Source organism: Molothrus aeneus, chromosome 1 (genome assembly GCF_037042795.1).
Source record: "Molothrus aeneus isolate 106 chromosome 1, BPBGC_Maene_1.0, whole genome shotgun sequence".
NCBI lineage: Eukaryota > Metazoa > Chordata > Aves > Passeriformes > Icteridae > Molothrus > Molothrus aeneus.
The window spans coordinates 103627997-103649831 of NC_089646.1; the positions used below are offsets into that span (position 1 = coordinate 103627997).

At 38.4% G+C, this 21835-nt stretch overlaps 1 protein-coding gene across 9 annotated transcripts in view; it reads left to right on the forward strand.

The window, feature by feature from the left end:
* DLGAP1 (DLG associated protein 1) overlaps positions 1-21835 on the forward strand; it is a 397438-nt gene that overhangs the window by 178970 nt on the left and 196633 nt on the right. The window contains exon 1 of one of the 9 annotated variants that reach the window (XM_066562084.1): positions 2532-2550. The exons of the other annotated variants lie outside the window; for them this stretch is intronic. The gene's annotated coding sequence lies outside the window, so the exon portion shown is untranslated. Of the gene's footprint in view, positions 1-2531; positions 2551-21835 lie in introns of those variants that run through there. 9 annotated transcript variants of the gene reach the window in all.

Consider the following 21835-nt stretch of genomic DNA (forward strand, 5'->3'; position numbering starts at 1 on the left):
GATTAAGTGAAACTCCTGTAATAACTGTTCACTGGATCACTAATGGGAGGACTTGACATAGGGTTATAAGTTGTTTTATAGTTAAAAATGCATTTTGTGGCTGTCTGTACGTTAATCTATAGGGTTCGTATCACTTTCCTGTGAAATTTTGCAGATTTACATGTTCCCTTCTTTTCAGTCAGAGTTTGATGTGTGAAAATTTAGTGGGAAAGAGGAAATATAACCAGTCGATAAGCTTGGCTTTTACATCAGCTCTTCACAGCACCGTAAGCAAGCTTAGTAGCCTATCACATGGTGCAGGAATGCTTTCACCTCCAAAGTGAAAACCAGTGTCAGCTTAAAAGGCTTGTGACGATGAGGACAGAGCAGAGAGCCTGCTCTCAGAGGCTTGGGAGCAGGCTCTTCTTTCCACACCAGCATGAGGATTTAATAGAGCAATTTCATGACTGGCAGAGAAAACCTGATGGCACACTCGCTCCTCTCTGTTAGAGCAGCTTGGGCAGGATATGCGTAGGAGTTTATTTTAAGTAACTAAATAAAAGCTTCAGAAAAATTACAAATATTAACCAACAGCCTAATCAACTGCTGCTCCCAATTTTTTGAGAATACTTTTATGTATTTTCAGTTTAAATGCAGCTTATCTCTGTGAAGTGAAATGATAAGGCAACAGTGCTTTTGTGATACAGCATTGCTGATAGTCACCTGATTTGGCCAGGCCAGTGAGAGTCAGTGAGCCTCTTGCTGGCCTCTCTTCATTTCTTTCTTATGAGGAAAAGCTGAGACAGTTGGGCTTGTTTAACCTTGAGAAGCCTGAGGGGTTCCTCTTTAATATATGTAAGTGTCTGAAGAGAGAGTGACAAGGAGGTGGAGCCTGGCCTTTCTCGGTGGTCCCAAGCAATAGGCCAAGAGGCAACAGGCAGAAAGTGATGCATAGGAAGTTCCACCTGAACATGACAAAAAGCTTCTTTACTGTGTGGGTGACCACACACTGAAGCAGGTTGCCCAGAGAGATGTGGAGTCCACCTCACTGGAGATACTCAAGAACTGTCTGGATGCAATTCTATGTGATGCACTCAGGGATGGCCCTGCTTGAGCAGAGAGGTTGGAACTGGACCCACTGTGGTACCTTCTGACTTGATCCATTCTGTGAATCCTCCCCTCCCAGATTACAAAAGAGTCCTATGAGGGTGAGGCTGAGTTCTGTTTTGTCCTCCTGATTTCCTGTGGTGAGAAATTTCTTCACTTACACCCTAAACACCTTGTGAGAAATAGTCATTATTACTGATGGGGACTGCCTCCTCCTACCTGTCATACTTGTTGGAAATGTGCTTCATGGTCTATACAGGGCTGAACTGAGTAGCTTTGTATGAGAGGGAAACATGCCCAGAGCACTTTTCTGTCCACAATCCCACAGGACTGCCCATTGGAGCATGGTATGAGTAAAGGTAAATGTAAACCTTTTTCAAGGAGGACATAAAGTTCTCAGATGTTGTCACACATTTCAGCCAGCATATTGTGAAGGAAAGGAGATGCTGGGTCCATCTCTCCTTTGGGACCTGAGAGAGTAACAATGTTTTTAATACAGGCCAAATCAGGACTTCAGTTTTTGGAATAAATGACAGTCCTTTGTATTGGTGGTGTGATTAAGGATCAACAAAGAGTGTCTAGTAGTTTTAAGCAGAAAACAGATTCTCCCTTCTCCGCTCCTCTTCATTATTATTTGGATCAAATCGCATATACTGGCTTCAGTACTAGCATGTTTAAAGATTTCAGTTAACTAAGTTACAGGAGACATTTCCAGAGGAATCTAAGAAATTTTAGATACTGAAGTCACATTGAACTCATACATCTTTTTGTCTGATATTAAAATGTATAGTCAGTCTTGGTATATTAGGCAATGAATTCATCCTCTTGTAAGAAAAAGAGAATATATTAAAAATCATTTCAGAAGAGAAGGGCAAAGGTTGATTTCAAATGTGTCTACAATTTTCCTGCCATTTTTCCAATGCCACAAAACCTTCAATTAAGAATTACTATATCTCTTTTCAAGTGCATTTCTGGGATATGGCTACACCTGCAAAACATATGTTGCACTTATTTAGCTCAGTTATGATCAGATTTTAAAGTCTTAATATACTGAGACCAGGTGGTTGTTCCGAATTGCTCCCAGTCAATATTTTGTGGGTTTAATTTGGAAATGCCACAGGGATTCATCCTACTCTTGTATTATTTCTGATCTATCACAATGTTTGCTAGTGGGTGGCTGTCATTTGTTGACATGACATATTTGTTTTATATGGGTCTGCTGATGTTATGCAACTTCATTTAGGCAGTTACATTGTCAAAAGAGATGTGATAAAAGACCTGTGAGAAATATTTATCATGACTTTTTCATTATTGTAAAAAATGTTTCTGTTGCTTTTCTTTGTTTTTTTCTGCAGAATCATCATATTTTGCATCACAGAATTCATTTTTGCCTGTATCACTCTGCTTAAATACCAGAGTAATTGAGGTTTGAAGTTAACATTAATCAACAGCCAGTCTTCACAGGTAGTGCTTACACTTGTAATTGGAGTGGATGTAAAATCATTCATATTGCAATAGTAAAAAATATTCCGTTTGCAATGTCGACCTGGCATAAACAAAACTCAAAAAATTCGTGACAGAAATCTTGATGATGGAGAATTCTCTTCATGAATGATATTTGGCTGTAGGGAGTTAAAGCAAGGTCAGCTTTCCATAGAGCAATAGATGGCTGTGGTAAAAATAGCTGGTCACTCAGTTGCTCAAAAGCTGCTCCTGGAATAGTGCAATGAACAGGTAGTGCAAGGAATGAGTTTTCCCACACGATGGGGTTGCTGAATTCCAGAACCATACACACAGAGATAACTTCCATCTCTGTATTTGTTATTAAGCTGTAGACATATGAAAAACATGAAATGTGAATGAAGTAGTGCAAATATCAATCTTTGAAGCACTTCATATACCTCTATTCTGCACAGAATGTATATGTACTGTGTTCTTGGACGTTCATGTATTTGCACATGGACCAGATGTTTGTACCTATACGGCCTATATATTTATTATCTAGATATGTAAGTGCAGTTTGAATATATATTTTGCAGAACTTTCCAAAGGATAACTTAGACTTTGACATATGACAATACCTACTTTGTTGACTTTCAGTAATGACTTCATATTGCTACTCCAGAGTCATCAATATACATACCACGTTCATTTTTTGTGCTTCAGTAATTTCAGGTGCAATATAATGTTTGTTCAGCTATGCTTGCCATCTTTAAAGTACATTAATGTACTCTGAGAAGGCAAAGTGACTGGCACAGAAATGAATAATTACAGTAATGACTAGTTGTTATTTTTGTTTATTTTGGGGAGTATTCTAATTAGCTGTTCAGTAAATGGCTACTTCCTATACATAGCTGCTATCTATATTAATTCTTACCTCACATTAATTCCTTAATGTGAGGTAAGACACATTTGATTTAATACTGAACCTTTCACCTCACATAGAAATAGTGTTGACTTCTATACATACCTGTTCTGTAACCATATGCCAATGCACTCCTACTCCCACTGCTACCAGGCTCTGGCAGGTCCTAGAGCAACATTAAAGGTACCGTGGAAGACAGTGCAGATTGAAATTACCCCATCCTGTGAATTAGGAGTGATTCCATCTTCCCTTTCTACTCCTGTAACTTGCATTCAACTTTAGTTCAGGAGCCAACAACCAGTGTCTTCCAAGTCTATAGCAAAATAGATTCTTTCTGGGTGAGAATCAGTAATGGTGTTAACTTGCCTGTGTGAAATAAGAATGCTGTTGAAAAAGTGGATTGGAAAAGAATTGCGGTGGTAACATATAAGCAGAAATCTTATTTTGAAAAGTAGTGAAATAAGGTAAAATGGAGGATATTAGAGCCTGGCCACTGGTCTGGAAATATACTGAAACCTAACATGTTGATCAAGTATTCGTTTGTCAAATGAAAAAGACCATGGATGAGTCTCTTAAGAGATAAAAGGTATTCCAGTTCAATTGCATAAACTATGTTTAGCCGTGACTGATGAGTCAATACACAAGATGTGGCAATGAAAATCAACATGAAAAAAGAGTTCATCTTATTTTCCTGCCAGTCTCTAATGTTTTTGATCATCCTCTATTTGTCTATTGATTTGATGGCATGATTTTCCAAAATGCTTTCCTTCTTCCTGTTCTTCTTGGGGTTCATGGAGGATATGGCTTTATCATTTGCATAAAAAGAAATAGGAGGTTTTCATCTTTACTTTTATCTAAGATGAAGCGTTGAACTGCAAGTCTTCAAGATTCTCAGATCTTTTTCAGCCCATTTGAACTAGAAACCTCTTTTTTGGTGATCTGAAGTAAAGTTTGCTAAATGAAGACATACAGGTTAACAACATTTTTCTTCTGCTTGTATCATCTAATTTTATACTAGTTGTTTTGATTTATTTGCTGTTTTGGAAGGATTTTGCATAGAATTTTTAAGGAAAGGGAACGAGATGGCACTGGAGGGTTTCAGCTGAAGTAGTGTTTCTGCTTCTAGACCATGTACTTCAGGGAGGATTGGGACCTGCAGGATAAAGATCGGGAGAAATTATTGAGAGGAAAGGTTTAATTTACAATAATTGCTTAGTGAAAAAAGAAAATTAAGAGGAGATACTATAACCTTTACTTAATCAGAAGGTTAAGACGAAGGGAACTTATTTTTCCATTCTATAAAGGGTATGATAAAAACTAGCAGGATTGCTTTTCAGATATTAAGTTTTGGTAGGGTGGTTGATAAAGTAGCCATCTGCAGTTTATCCTAGGTCATTTGTGGTGTTTCTATGATCATGAGGAAAGAAGGGGCAAAGCAGAATCGAAATGACAGTGTGAAAGAAGTAGGTGTGGGAAAAGCAGTTAATTCCCTGAGGTAGAGGGCTATTTGAGGGTTTGGCTACACAGGAAGACTCTGTGAGGCCCTGGAAATCTAATTTTTAAGAATCATTGCTGTAAAAAATGTTTTAAAATTAATTAAGAAGTGGAAAATAGAGTTTATAGAATTGTTTGGGACTCCTTGTTCTTTAGAGTGATGTTTTGTTAGTAAGTTTTGCAGTTCAGCAATATGCCAATCCTGAGTCTCTAGTTAGCTGGGAGGGTGGTTCACATTTGACATATGCAGTGGAGCTGTCAGTTTGCAGCAAAAAACAGGGCAGGTCATGTTTCCAGTGTTAATTTACACTTGACATCTTATTTATACCTGGGAAATGCTGTTATAAAATATTAGAACACAAATAATGCTGGCACAGCAGGGTTTTAAAAAACAGACTTGTGTTGAATTTCTTCCCACAAAGTTAGGAAATAAATGCATCTAATATTAGAAAACTCTGTGCTAATTGTAGGAAGATGCCACACTAGTTACAGCATTCTCAAGCCATTGGTTTTTTTCCCCAGGGAGAAAGAGATGAGACCCACTGAGCACTAACAGTAATGAGATTTCTTCAGTCACAGTAATTATGTTCCGTTTTAGATAAAATTTCTTGAAATGTTTCCGTTTTATTGTCTGTGTGTATTTAAAGCAGTAGAACTCTGCATTACCAGCATCTCCAAACACCATGCATTAAGAAACTGTAGCATTTAGTCTGGCCTGCTTCCAGCATCCATAGGATTCTAATGAAACTTTTATCTGAACTTGAAATATTAAAAAGTATTTTCTGATACAAAAGTACCTTACCCCTATGGGTATAAATGGTTAATTTTCAGTCTTACCAGTCTTTCTAGAGGTTTCTGTGGTGCTGTGGTTGGGGACTGGGGGTATGTGCTGCTTTTACTGAAGACAAAAAATATCTGACATTTCGTCCATCCTTTTGGGGGACCAATAGCACTCCCTAAGAGTCCAGTTTCCTTCAGTATATTTGAATGCTTCATTACTGTTTCATGGTAGGTGTCATTCTGGATCTCCCTTAAAACAGCAAAAAGGTCAATGATAGGTGTTTGCATAACTCTGTGTCCTTTCAGAAGACCATAGTATCTGAGGACAAGTGCAAAGGTAATTTCCCCTGCAACATTTTAATTACTATAGATTCATTTCAAGCCTCCTCGGAATGCTTGAAAACAAGTCACATAGGGGGATCCAGTTATGGTGTTAGTGGAAAGTCTCCAATCCTCTAACTCACCTGCTAGATTTGCTCCCTAATTTCTGTTGCATCATGATAATTGTGAATCTATAATACAGCAAAGTAGCTCTATTTAAGAAAAAGAAGAAAAAAAGTAAAGGTAGAAGTCTTTTCAGTGCATTTGAATAGGAAAAAAAGATCAGTCCTTTTACCACCAAAAAAAAATCAGGAAGTAAATTACATCTGAATTGGTTTTGCTCCCTTAAAGTAGAAATTTCAGTAGTTATAACTGAAAACTCCCAGGCCTAACACAAGATTTTTCCAGGCAGCTAAGTAAGCTTTAGATACAGCACATGATAGTCACAGTGGACCTATCATAGTTGAAACATGAAATAAAGTGAGCAGTGCCAACTCAAGATATTCAAAAACATCCATCAAGCTCCAGAAATCTTTGACTTATGTTTCTTTTTATTCAGCTGCTGGTACCCAAGTTTTGGGACTTCCTTGGATCTTGTTCTCACACAAGTGATGATTAGAGGCTTACTTTATTTTTAATGTTGAGTGAGTTTCTCACATTCTTTATCACATACTATAAAATATAACTGTGCTGTTGAACCAAAATGGAGTTTTTTGCTGAGTGTGCTGAGGTGGCACTCCTTGAAGAAGCTGTGTATGTCTACTAAATGAAATGTGATTCTGTAGTACGTTTAATTTATAGTTCATCCAAAGATGTCTTGGAGATAATGGCTTGATTCATGAAAGCAGATGACAAATGCAATAGCATCAAATGTAGGGGGATGTTTCTCTTAAAAAGGTGAATTAATTACTTCCTTTTTATAGAGATACTTTTGTTAAACTCTTCAAGAAAAGAAGCCCCTCATAAAATTGATAGACTACATACATTTAACTTATAAATTAAAATAAAATTCTTAATAAATTCACTTTAAAAATTTTTACAAGTTCACTTTCTCTAACTAAAAAACAACTCATAGTAGAAATCCAGACAAAGCTATATATATCCTTCACCTATCCAGCAGAAAACATTGAAGCACAGTACTGGGGCATGGGCAAAGGAGTAATTCACTACTGAAAAGGAAGAAGAAAGCATGAAGTCTACAGATTGCTTAGGGAGAACTTTCTTCACTCCAGGCCATATCTATGTAGACAGCAGATGCAATATTTTATAGACAGAGAGGTGCATATATAGTACATTTCTGCAGGCATCAAACAGCATGAAACCTTTTGCATTACAGGATGAAAATAGTTATTGATGAAAAGGAAAATCGAAAAGATTGGCTTCTGACTTAAAATCAGAAAAAGGGTCTGAGAAACAGAGCTGCCATCTCTTATAATTACAAAATGTAGTTCATTTTTTTGCCATTTCCCCAGTCTCTTTGAAGACCTTTGACCAGTGTTATGATCTCTATACTTCTCTGCCAGGATAAGCAAACAAATAATTACACTCTTGGGGGATTTTCTAAACATTGGATCCAGTTTTCTTCTTCTGTTTACTTCATATCAAAGTTACTCCTGTCAGTCCCTCAAGCTGCTTCTGGCTTAACTGCCTGCAAGTGAGAGAATAGGCAGTCATGTCTGATGATACTCTTAATACACACTAAGTTGACAGAAAAAGGAGCCAAGGAGAATTCCTCTCCAGAGCTGACATGATTGATCACTTTGATGCGTATTAGCTTTCTTTGAACTACCCTCAGAAAATGACAATTCCAAGTCCAATTTAATACTCTCATTGCTCATGGCTTCTTTTAACTAAATATCCCTGTTAAGTCTTGTAGGACATGCTCTTAAACACATTTTTTGCTGATTAGAGAATCAGCATGATACTGACAGAATACATTATTAATAAATGTAGTTCCACATAAAAATTTTTAAACCATTTCAGTGTCAGAGGACTTGGAGTCACATAACAAAGTATTATGTTGTTATCAAGTATACAGTTTTGATGTCTGAAGGGACAGAGTTGACAATTTTCCTGTTTCCATAATCTACTGGAAACAGTCTAATCACTTTTTATTTATTATTCTAGGACTTTTTTTATATATTATTCTAGGACTATGACAACTCTATACCAGTATTTTCAGGTTTACTTTCAAAATAGCAGTAAAAGAAGTTTTGTAGTGGCTTATGTCACAGTGTCTCAGGTCTTCATTTTGCAAGTAAAAAAAAAAATTGAGTCTTGTGAATGTTGAACATTTCCTAAGAGTCAAGTGGGGCTTATTTTGTTTTCAGCCATTATCATTAATACTTGCTTTTTGCAACACAAATAATGGTTTTCTTAGGCAATGCAAGACTGCTATTTGTCCTTTTCCCAGTGGAATCCCTTCTAGGAGAAGGGAGAATCTTATATTGCAGTGGGAGACATTATATGTTTTTCCTTAATTGTTATGATTATTGAAAAATATTAGAAATATATCTTCAGTGAAATTATAATCTGAGGTGCTTTTAAATTGAAGAAATGTATTTTGAGTCTCCCTTCTTAAAATTATTTCATAGCTGCAAAAGAGAAAAATCAAATATATAAGGGAAGAAGAAGTAATCTATGTGCTACTGGTTCTGGTTTGGACCTTCAGATTTCCATCATTTAATATTCTCAGTTGCTCCCATTTATTTCATATACAGCATTAAGATAAGCAGCACAGCCAGAGCATGTGATTTTATCTGAACCAGAACTGCGGAAGAGACACAGACAGTCCTTGTTATTATCCCTGTTATTATGTACAAAGATACATTTGATAGGAAGCCCAGAAACCATAAATTTCAGTTCCAGCTCTCCTCCTAATTGCTGTTAATATTTCTATTTCCTTCACATTACACATGGTTCATATTTCTAACTTTGACAGTATCTCTCAGTGGTTCATTTTCACAAAATATTGGACAGCTTCTTCAAGGTCACTTTAAGCAGAGCTGGGAACAGACTTCAGATTTCTATTGCATTGGCATTAAGACTCATTTGCTTTGCCAACCCTGCAACAGGATTATGGAAAATAATTTTTATACTGCAAAACATTTGCACTAAGAAGTGAATTTGGATGGTGTTATAATGTTCATTTTTATGTTTTCAGCTAAGAAAATCTATTTTTCTGAAAACAGTTTTGTATTCATTTGAATGTGTATATTCAGAGCCTGTTCTGGAATCTTTTGCCCATTTCTTAAAGGCAGGACATCTGCCGATGAAAGCTACTAAAAATGTTAACATTTGAGTTAATAAGCTTGTCTTTCATCTCGTTTTGCAACATGCAACAGAAGAACAGAAGTTCTTTAAGGACATGAGATGTCTCAAGCTATTTCTAGTCATGCATAAAGCTCTTCCCTAACAGGTCCAGTTTGAATCCTGCACAGCTCAGTGTTTGAAGTGCCACTACCATCCAAGAAGTATTTGTGATCTCTGTGAGATGAGTTTTGGTGAATTTGTGAATTTCCAGTTCACTGTCCAAGGGGCTTTGTTAGTTCTTCAGTGCAAAAGCATCCCTCTAGTGTTTGCTGGATTCCTGGCCCAGCCCAATGAAACCTTGATTCTCTACTAAGAGCTCCTGCCACTGGAGGCATATTAAACTCACTTCCTATTTGCAGGGAGTGGCAAAGTGATTATTTCTGTACTTACAGGAAATGAGGTAGAGAATTAGAAGATAGAGAAAAGAATTCTGGCTTGTTCTTCTTTAAAGCCTTCATAAATGGGGTTCTTTTGCCTCAACTCTTGATTTTGGGTTTGACTTATGCTTAAATGACTCTGTCTTGGCCATTCTCTTTTCAAAAAACACACAGAGAAAGGGATGGAGTTCAAAGATGATGCTGTTACATCAAATGAGGCATTTGATACTCTATCATTGGGCAGATTTAGCTCAATCTCCTTTCTGTATTAAATTAGGTCCTAATCCATCTTTTACATTACCTTTGACTATTAACTGAAGTGGCTAATTCAAGGGCCCAACCACACTGTATTCTCATGAAATCAATATAAACAAGTATTATTTTGCATATTAGATAACTAAAATTAGGTAGGTTTAAATTCAAGTCACAGATCTCAGCAGTCCCTTCTAGAACCAAAACCAAAGGGGTGACTTCTCCATACCAGAAAAATACAAGAAAGGTAGAACTCCAATACCCAGAGGCCATTGCTTCTTACAAAATAATTCTTTCCCTTTAACAAGAGCCCTTCACCACTGCAGATAGGAAGCTGCAGAACAGGAGAGGAGTGAAACTGGCACCATGCAGTGAGTAGGGTCATCAAGAAGATTAGGGTTTGCAAGGTGGGGAGGCTGAGAGCTGGGTTTGCTCAGTACTGCTTAGAAAGGAGTGTGAATGCATCGCTATTTTCAGCTTTACTAGTTGACAAAGAAATGCCATTTTGATATTAGGGAAAATAATTTACAGGTAAGGTGGTGATTAAGCATTGGAGCAGATCTCTGAGAGAGGCTGTGGGATCTCCATCCATACTCAGAAGTTGACTGGACATGGCCCTGAGCAGCCCAACCTTACTTTAAAGTTATCTTTAACTTTTAAGCTGCCCTTGCTCTGACCAAAGGGTTGAACCAGATGACTTTCAGAGGTCCCTGCCAGCCTAGATTATTTTATGACTCTGTCCCCTGAAGCTGCCTGACTTGGCAGAGCAGAGCTGTGCTGCAGCCAGAAAGGAACTGCTCTTGTACAGCATGTCCCTTCCTTGCCTGCCCTGGGCCACTGCCCCATGCTGGGCTCTCATGTTTTTCTTGCTAAGTCATATGGATGGGAAGAGCAGATGTCAGCTGAGCCACAGCAGCCTTCTACTGTTCCTGGGATATTATCAGCTCTGTGGTACAGCCATTATTATTTGTGCAACAGAGAACTAAATGTGCAACAGAGAACTGAATGTGGAGAGTCAGTGCCTTTGAATTCATCATAGGAACTTTGATCTTTCTGTTTAAAAGTACTTTGACAGTTTCTTCTAAAACATCTGACAAAAATAGTTCAGTCTGGAAGCCAGCAGGTGTTTAGGCACTTTTTTTTATTGCATATATTAATAAAAAATGAGTCATTTGTGTTAATCTATGTTAGGCTGTTACAGATCTGCTTTGTACTGCATTAAAGAGATATTAGCCAGGAATATTCAACATCTCTATGAGGAATGCTTCACTGTGTTCAAATATGACATGGCAACATACTTATGTCAATACAGATAAGGGCTTAATAAAATGGGGAAAAATGAATTTGCTTTCAGTGTTTGAGCATGGATGTATGGTGTCAAACAATTAATTGCATTGAGAAGAAGGACTCTGTGGTCTAGGCTGCCACAGACTGAGCATTAAAAGCTACAGAATTTGGCCCATAGTCTTGAGAAAAAAATAAAATGCAGATGCAGGTAAAACTTGTTATATAAACGGCTGTGTCAAGTTCTTTGTCCTCTTTCTGTTATGCCACCAAATTTTCCAACAGATGTGTAGTTCTCTGTGATACTTTACTGTCCACTTGCTAGTCCAGCTTTTTTTGTGCTTCCTTTGTGTTTGCTGGAGAAAAAGGAGATAAGGATAGGACAGCTAACATGAAAGCCTCAATTTTTACTTATTTTAGTATTTAGAACAGAGAATAAAAAGGTTGCACTTCAAAGGCTAGATAAATGTTTTTTAATGTTATTCAGCCACAGCACAGAATTACGTCAGTAGCATGTTTTCCAAGATGCTTTGTTGCATTTAATGTGAATAGGCTGTAGAAAATATATAAAGACATGAGGATAAACAACCCTTCTTTTTCCCTGAGCACACCTGTCAGCAAAAGGATGATTTAAGGCCTTTGCCTAGAGAAGCAGGGCCTGGGTGCTTGACACATCACAGGGAGCCTCTGCTTTCTAAAACTGTGCAGTCTTTGATTTCCACTCCAAATATCCTGCAGTGTCAAACAGACAGATTTGGATTTGAGCTCCTTTGCAAGTATTTTGTCTGATCCAAAGTGCTGAAACTGACAGGAACAGATACACTTGCATGAGAATGTAGACATACTAAATTGCACTGGCTGTACTTTATAGTGTTTTGTAAGTACAACAAAATGGAATTTTGTATCTTTTTAGTCCTATGATTTTAACCAACAATATTTGTTTTTATGTAAATTCCTTATGATCAGAAGATAAAGGCGCCTCCTAGACTTCATAGCAGAAATCAAACTTTTCTGGATGCTCTGAAAAGTACTGAAGAAACTGAAGAAAATTAGTGTAAGAATGATGTGCCTCATGAGGTATTAATTACAATCTGTTTAAGGCAATTTTAAGAGGAGCATGTGCAGAAGGAATCAGGGATATTGTCAGTTTATGCCTGATTTACTTGATGCTTTTTCTTACTTTTTTTTATATTGGGTCTATGTAAAAGAGGTGAACTTGAAAAAAACATAATATGTGATACAGTGCACCATCTTTTCTCTGAAAGCATGTAATTATAAAGAGATTTCTTTTCTTGTATAAATTTTCCAGATTTTACATTATTAATTGCAAATTTTTGTATACTAATAAGGAGTTGAGATGGTGACTGTATAGGTCACCAGAAGAAAATCAAGGAAGATGACACTGAATCATTAACACTGCCATATGTTTACAGCTTTGTATATGAAAGGAGAATTTTCTAATGATGACCTGATTCTGGCAGCATGTCTGTTTTCCACCATCTTTTGCAAGTGGAACTCAAAATCAAACAAAACTTACAAATTACTTAAATTTTTCTGTTTAAAATACCAGAGACTGTTTTCTCTCAGGCATGAATCAGAAGTTGAACTCAAGTTTAGGGAACTGAGCATATTTCTATTTGAAATACATATTACTGTTTGAAACAAGTAAGTTAGCCTGCTTGGCTTGAAGCTATTCCTCAAAAAGGGCACAGCTCAGGTCTCGCTCCTTGTTTGTACCTGCCAGCCCCACAAAAATGTCTCAGACAGTGTCAATGCTTAGAGTATTCAAACTGGCACAAGCTGCTTTTCTTTAGGTACCTGAATCCTGTTTCTTACTGCACCACTTGGAGGGCTGTTAAGGTACCAAAGTGAATTTTCCCTGCAAATTTCCTGCTTAACCACCAGCAAGTTTCTTCCCATATGTTGATAGTTTTCTCCAATTCCTTTAAAGGTCCAAATATTTACTTGTTCCTGCTATTCATTTGTCTTGATTAGATCAATTGGAAGGGATCCTGTGGAAAGATCTCGGGATCTTGGGTGCATGATCTTAGCTGTGGATCTCTCTTGTGCTAAAGCAATACAAATAGTACTAAATGAGTGAAAAGACAATAAACCATTTGAGAAAGGAGCTCTTTGTTCTGATATTTGTAGATGAAGCTCTTGGGATTCAAAGTGCCCTAAACTGTTAATGTCAATACACCCTACACAGGAGTTGTGTAGGCTAATTAATATTAATGGCTTTAGGAAAAATAAATCAATTACTTTTGTATGAAAACTGAAAAGTTTATGTTCTTGAGTACTATAGGAGCAATTTTGTACTTAATACATTAATTTTTAGTAAAAGGAAGTTTTAATTAAATAAGTGAACTGTTCAGTGGTCAGTGATTCTGATTATTTTTACCCTTACTAGCTCCACTGAAAGCACTTTTAGGTGTTTGTGTGGCACCATTTGTGTCAAGCTCAGCAGTGGTACTTCCATTTTGGAAGAAGATAAAAAGGGACATACCAGCCTTGCAAAGTTGTCAAGACAGTTTACCAGCCTCTGTGCAAAATCTTTTTCTACATTCTACTATGATGATTGAAGAAAATGTTTTCTATCAGTGTCTCAGCCTACTTCTTTGTAACACAGGTCTTAAGAATTGTCTTAACATACTTAACATGTAGGTGTTTTGAGGAAATACATGCTGAAGCAAAATATTAAGATCTTCAGATGAAAATGCTATATTTGTCCTCCTAATTACTGTCATTGCTTTAATTAGTAAGATCTTGGCTTTGAGCTATGACCTTGAGGTTAAAAAAATATTAATTATCAGTCTTTGAAAAATGCTAATTAATCCAGTCAACCATTAAATTGTTTAGATTACATTTGATAGTATTTCATTAATATAAAAATAAACTCAGACTTTTTTAATGTCTGAGATGTCATTTAAATTAGCCTTTACTCCTAAATAATGTTTCGTCTTTTAAAACGGCTTTTTTCTCACTAATGTAGACCTTCTGGCATGCCTTGAAAAATGTTTGTTATGTAAGTCATTTTACTAAAATCCAAGTTCAGCAGAATACTTGGGAATTTCAACTTCTTATTTGCAAATTAGTGTTTGCTAGTTTGATGATCAGTGTTGAATTCCTGTCCAGGACTGAATGACCATTTAGTTAATCAGCGTTGAAGCTTCTCCCTGTGGTATGGAAAGACAGCCAGAGTGCTGTCCTCTGTGGATTTCTTTGTGAGATTTGGTGTTGGGAGTGTCTGGGGCACTATTTGGGCAAAAGGGAAGAGATCTGTTGCCAGAGAAAGGCATCATTAGGGGACCATGTGTTTTGGGACGGCCTAGAGGCACTGCAGATCAGGAATGTGCTCCACAGAGGATAGAAAAAGACCATTAAACAGAGTCTGATCCCAACCAGAACTCAGCCCACAGAAAGGTGGATCAAAACTAATCTTATTCCCATCTCTAAAAGGGGTGCACAGTCCATTCCTGTACCACACAATGGGGCAGTACAGAACCCCCTGCTTGCTCTCAGTGTGTGTAACAGGAGGCAGAAACTGCTGGGAGTTAGTCCTTAGAAATAATAAAGTGCCATGGTTCCCTGAAGGAGCCTGTGTTCCTGTCAGGCTTTCTGGTACAAGTGCAGAGTGTTTGGGTTTGCACCTGCCTTGTGTTTGATCCCATCTTCTCTGCAAGGGGCTCTGCACATCCAGCTCACCAGTGCCTCCTGTACCAGCAGCTCACAGAGCTGGTGGGAGAAAATCACTGGGGTTTTTCCAAATACCATGGCAACTTAGCTGTCTAATTATAGAAATTACCTTCCTTTACCCCATTCCTAATGGGGCAGGGGGGAGCAGAGCAGAGGGAAACAGGGGAGAAGAGGAAAAAAATGACCTTAAAAATTAAAAATACCTAACTATAGTCCCTTCACTAGTAAGGATATAGTTTATTAAATTAACTATATTCAGATATATCTAAGTTGTACATTTCCCTGCCACAGAAGACTGTCATATTAATTGTAAATTACTGGATGTTTTCAGTCAGGGACTGTGAGAAAGAAGCCTTCCTGTTAAATTTCCAGCAGTTAGGCACATAATGTGGTTAGCCTTTCCCACTTCACCCAGGAGTCACTGAGTTTCAGCTGAAGTAAGCCTGTTTGTGCAAGCAAATCTTCTTTCTGAATACCCTCCTTCTGGTAGACTTTTTCCTTAAAAAATAAGGGATCCTTCAAGAGGTTAGACATCCTAGTTGTATCATTAAAGAGAAAAATCCAGCAGCTTTGCTTTTAGTGCATGGAAATCAAAGGAGCGAGGACATGGGGCCTTGCACCTTGTGACTCTCAGCTCAGTGCAAAGCTTGCTGTGTCTGGGTTAAGATGTGCAGAGGAAGGTGTGGATGAACACATTTTAGGTGGGCAGACCCTACTGAAGCATCTCTCAGGCAGGCATGCAGGTCTGCAGTCTGAACAGTCATTGTGGCTGCCACCCTGTGACCAAGGGGAAAAGTGTTTTGCCTCCCCCAACCTTCCACAGAGCTGACAGACAAACTTAACTAGTTTCCTGATAATTAAGGGTTGAAAACATCAACCACTTAGACATGGTCATCAGCATCTTTTATAGTGTCAGGTAAGTCAGTGGTGTGACAGCACTGTGACAAGCTGTGAAAATGTCTTTGGTCCACAGCACAGTGGGATGGTACATGGGAGTGCTGGAAAGGAAGAATGGTGCAGTGTAGTGTACACCAGAGTAGTTTTTCCTAGGAGGTATGCAGTAGGTATGCTTGGATGATAAGTGTTTCCTGAGCTGTCCAGATTACCATAGACTATCAATATCCCCCTAATACAGCAAACACAGATACAGTTTTCATCTTTCCAGGGCAGGCAGATTTGCAATTTTAACTCAGAGGAATCTCATTACTCTTATCCCAAAGACTGAGAAAGGCTAAAACAAGATAAACAAGGAAAGCTTTCAGCCTTTTTGCAGTAAATGTTACTTTTACATTTCAAAATGGATTCAATTGAATGGAGGAAATTTAGTTCCAGAAGCCTTTCTATGCAACTGAAAGCAAGTGGGGTGATCCTACATTTGATTTTGGTTTTTTTAGCTAGAGCTTGTCAAAAGAATAATTTTGCTATGACTGTAGCTTTTTCAAATTAAATATCTGCAGCCTTCTCTATCTTCCTAGACAAGAACAGCACATTGGAAAGTTGCAAATGAAATGAGATTAAACATCATTTGGCAGAAGGAGACAAGCTTGGCAGTAGTGAATGAATGGGATATTGATATTGTTCTTGGCATCATGAGTGGGGCTAGGAAAGGTGGGATGTTTGGGAGTCCACTAAGAACTGCTGTGAGGGGCTCTGTGGACCTGTGAGTCATGTACCAGTGACAGGGAAGACATTGGAGATCTGGTGATTTGTAGAAATATACACTTTTCATTCAGATGTCCCTGTCTATAGGGATTAATGATCTAGGCCCTTCCACCAGACTGAGGTCTTTCGTCATGCACTCTGATGAGTGCTGTGGTTTTTCAAGGATTTTTCTTCCATTTTTAAGGAATAACTTCCCTCACAGAATTTCTTAGGGATTTGATAATGTTATTACTTCCTATAGTCACTGACCATGGAAAAGATTGTGTGGGTTTTTTCTTGGTGACTGTTGGTCTTCCTTTTCTCTTTTTCTGAGATAAACAATGGGATTCCACATTCTTATTATACCTAACAGAATATTATTGAAATAAAATTGAAAACATAATGTTGGGCACAAATTACAGTGCATAAATTACAGTGTGTCATTCCTACTTTTTGCACTTCATTCTGTCTTCACAAAATAAAATTTGGAAATGCCTTACTGACTTTTTCAAATATAGTTTTTCAGGAATGTAAAATGGTGTGTAATGTCATTCTTGTCTGAAGAAAATGCTTCTCTAAAGAAACCCATGTAAGCATTTCACCACTCATGTTCCTTGCTGTCCTTCATCTTTTTCATAAAGTAATGAATTTCAGATTCCAGGTCTGTCAGGTATAATAGGTATTTAAAATGGCAGCTGGACTACTGCCTTCTTACTGTTCAGTATTTTCTTTAAATATGTATTTTCAGTGTATTTGAACCAATCAATTTTTTTTTTGATGTCCCATTCATTCTCTTCTAAATTAAATTTAGGCCAAAATCCATATAAATAGCCTTAAGTGAGTGTTTTTCAATAGCTTTTTCAACCTCTGTAGATATGGGTTGAGGCCAGAGTCCTGCTATATGTTATTTTCATTGTTATCATTAGTGACAAAGAGTCTGTGGAGTGCGAAGTCCAGTGCAGCCACAATTAGCTGTGCAGGCTCCTTTTCCCATCCTACCCTAGATCAGATTTTATAGAACACAGATCCATTTAGATACAAATATGATGAGTATTTTTGAGGACTATTTGTTTCTTTTGGGCTGCTGAAGTTATTATCATATTTCTATAAATCAGTGTTGATGAAGATGTTTGAAAACTGCATAGGTGGAAATCATAGCTAATTGGACCTCACATATTTTGGTCCTTCTAGTGACCATGTGCACTTTTGTAGTAGTACTATTCAAGAATAATTTGGGGCTCTTGCTTACTTTTTTCCTTTTGAGAAAAGCAAAAGTGTGTTTTGACTTGGATGGTGCTCAAAGGCATTTAACAATTTTGAGTTGAAAAAGACCTTCTGTGCATGAGAGAAATTCCCTGGTTTCCTTACACTCTATCAGCTGGTCTCATAAAAATGTACTTTTAAAATCTACCATGAATCCTTTTTGTTTCTCTTAGAGAACCCCACTGGCTGGGGTGGTTTTTCTCCTTTTTGGTTTTTTTCCAAATTAGATCCAAGTTATATCTCTGGATGCCCCAGCACAGGAAGGATGTGGATGCATTGGAGTGAGTCCAGAGGAGGACCACAAAGATGATCAGGGGGCTGGAGCACCTCTGCTATGGGAAAAGACTGAGAGAGCTGGGGTTGTTCAACCTGGAGAAGAGAAGCCTCCAGGCAGACCTTACAGCAGCCTTTCAGTACCCAAAGGCCTGCAAGAGAGCTGGAGAGGGACTTTCTACATGCATGCAGCAATAGGACAAGGTATAATGGCTTTAAACTGAATGAGGACAGGCTTAGATTAGCTATTAGAAAGAAATTCTTCTCTGTGATGGTGGTGGGGCACTGGAACAGGTTGCCTGTAGAGGCTGTGGATGTCACAAACCTGGAAGTGTTCAAGGCCAGGTTGAAAGGGACTGAGAGCAACCCCATCCTGTAGAAGGTGCCCTTGCCTATGGCAGGGTGATGGTTGGATTGTATGATCTTCTGAACTAAACCATGCTGTGGGTCTGTGGCTAAGGTAGCACTCAGCACAGACAGAACACAGAGACTTACTTTAAATGTTCTGCATCATACCCTGAGGTTTCATTTAAGAGCCAAGCTAGAGGGGCCTGAAGAGGAAGTCACACTATTCCCTGAAAGCTACTATTTGCCTCTGTATTCATTTTTCTTCCAATAGTAAGATAATCTATAGTCAGACTAGGCTACCACAGCCTTAGATGTCCAAGTGCAAGAAATTAAGGAAGAAAATAACATTATAGTAGTACATAAGCAAAATAAACAAATGCAAACCTGTTCCACAGAGTGTGACAGATGTGTGTTACTTTGATAAAGAACAGAAAAACGAAACCAGGTTCCATGGTGTGAAAACCAGTACTCCATGGAAAATGTCCAACATTAGGAGCCTTAGAGCCTCTCTTGCCTGAGACACACCAGTCTTTCTCTAAATGTTTGTATTTTTACTAGAAATTAATTTTACTTTCTGTGATAATGTTCCAGTTACACTATGTATAGCTTCTGCCAGCAGCTAACTCACTGTTTTAATGTTCTCTTCCTTCCAGATATTTCAATACCTGTTGCTTTTAGTCATTCAGCACAGACCCCACTAGAGAGAATAAAGGAAATGACCTTTTGATAGAAAGGACAGTATTAGTTGCAGTTTTCAACTTGCCTTGAAAGACAAGGTGTAATGAAGCTGATTTCTTACTCAGGTGTATGATGAAGAAGTTTCTTAATATTTTTGGATGTTGTCTACCTACATGTCCTAATTCTTAATCCATTTTTTTCTCTGACATTGAAGTGAAAGTCTGAGCCTCTGGTACCATGTAATGGGATGACATCATAACCATTTGTCACAGCATTTATCATAGAGTGGTGTACATAGATTTTGTGAACTGTGCACCTTCAGCCTGTCTGGTTCCCCTCCATTTCTTTATTTTATTGCATTTTTCTGAATTACTTATTGACTATAGCAGCTTGTTTCTGTCCAGGTGAAATGACTTTTTTAATAAGGTAACTAAAGCAGCCAGTTGAGTCATCATGAATGTTCTTGAGCTGAACTCTTGAACTGTTGTTTTTATAAGAGAAAAGATACTCTTTTTGTTTCTGGTTTGAGTGTCCATGTGTCCATTCCCAGGCACTGCCCAGGAGTGATGCTGGGGCTGCCTCTGTGAGGTGGCACTGGGGCTGTCCTGTTATGGACAGAGGTGGCTCCATCTGGCTCCAGCCAACCCATCCCAGGGCCCAGCTGAGCCCCTTGGGGACACTGATTGCACCTCTACAACAACATGTTTAACAAAAAGCAAAATATACTGCAGAGCAGGTGTGAGAGAGCAGTGAGAAAAACATGACAGAGAGACACCAGGTCAGTGAAGAAGGAGGGAGAGGAGGTGCTTCAGGCACCAGAGCAGAGGTTCCCCTGCAGCCCATGGTGCAGACATGGTGAGGCAGCTGTGCCCCTGCTGCCCATGAGGGACCACACTGGAGCAGTTTTCCACCTGCAGCCTGTGGAGGCCCCCACACTGGAGCAGGTGGAAATGGCTTGAAAGAAGCTGCATTCCCATGCTGTAACAGGCTCCTGTCAGGAACTGCAGCCCATGGAGAGGAGCCCACATAGGAGCAGGTTTTCTCACAGGAGTTGCAGCCCCTGGGAAATCCACACTAGAGCATTCTGTTCCTGGAAGAGTGGACACCATGGAAAAGATCCACATTGGAACTGTTGTGAAACTGCAGCCTGGGGAAAGGGCCCACATTGGAGAAGTTCATGAAGTATTGTACCTTAGTGGAGGGACTATACTCTGGGAGAGTGGGACAGTGTGAGAAGGAAGGAGCAGCAGAGGTGGAGCATTATGATTTCACCACGAGCCCCATTTCCCATTCCCTGTGACATTGGCAGGCAAGTAGAAGCATCAAGAATGAAGTTGATCCTGACAAGAGTAGGGGAGAAGTATTTGTAATTTTGTCTTTTTTACTTAAATACTACTCTATTTGTAACTGGCTATAACTTAAAATTATTTCCCAAGCTGAGTATGTTTTGCCTGTGGTATTAATTGGTCCTTGCCTTTATCTCAAGCTTTTTCATCTTATTTTCTTCCCTTTTTCTGTGGAGGGAGGAGAGAGAGAGAATGGCTAGGCAGATGCTTGAGTCAGCCAAAGTCAAACCCACAACAGTTTCTTAATTCTTTGGCAAAAATTTGGACTGTATCCTTCTAGCTGAAAATATGCACTGTTAAATATAACATAGCAGAATGGAGATTGTATTAAAATTGGGAAATGTGTATGTGACTTCAAGCCATGAAAATTATGTGTATGACTCACAAGAAAGAAAGCACACTGTGGAAAGATTCTAAAGATGTTTGTACTGGGATACAAAACACTGTCAGCCATCTAAAATTAGTCTAATGTTGCCTTTTCTGACTTTTCTGAAATTTCATTGAATCTACATATCTCTGATTGGGAACATTAAGAAGACAGTTCTAAACATACTGCCACTTTTAATTAAAGCATCCACTAGGCCATGTTATTAAAGTATGATGTGAAAGTAGTACCCCTTTTAAGCTCAACTTGCTCTTGTAAGTCCTTCAAGACTGAAAGATACAAATGGTGAATTTGGTTAGGAGGACAGGGCCCTGACCACTATGAAAGTCTCCTTTATACAGCCAGTTTCTTTTCCAGCTGGAATATTCTTTGAATGAAGTTCAGGTCAGCTGCAAACAACTTTTGTTACAAACATCTGTATCTCAATCCTGGAGCTGTTATCTAGAGATTAAGCAAGTCTGAGCTTGGCTAAAGCAGTATGGTTTTTATTCTGGTTTTCTGTGTTGTCCACCCAAAGCTACTCTGTTTTTCTCTGATGATTTTTTTTGGTACCATTCTGTGTTGTGCCTTCACTGAGTGTTTTTCTAGTGATAGGAAGTTCCCTAGTATATTCTCTGCTGACAAAGTGCTATTGCTAAAATAAATTGTGATCTTGCTGTTGTTAGGATAGGGAGTACATTGAGCTCTGTTTTGAAGACCTTTAACAAAGGAAACTTAACATTGACAAAACTGTGTGTGACATACATTTGTCTCAAAATTAATTGCTGTAATTGCTTCCTTATTACAACTCTGGCTCATAATTTCTGCATGGGGTTATTTCAGCCCACCATCATGTAATAATGTGGGGCAGCTGGATGTCTGCAACACAGAGGGTAAAGGTGATGTAAGCACACCTTTGTATGTCCTTACCTTGGCTATGCCACTGATTTTGTCT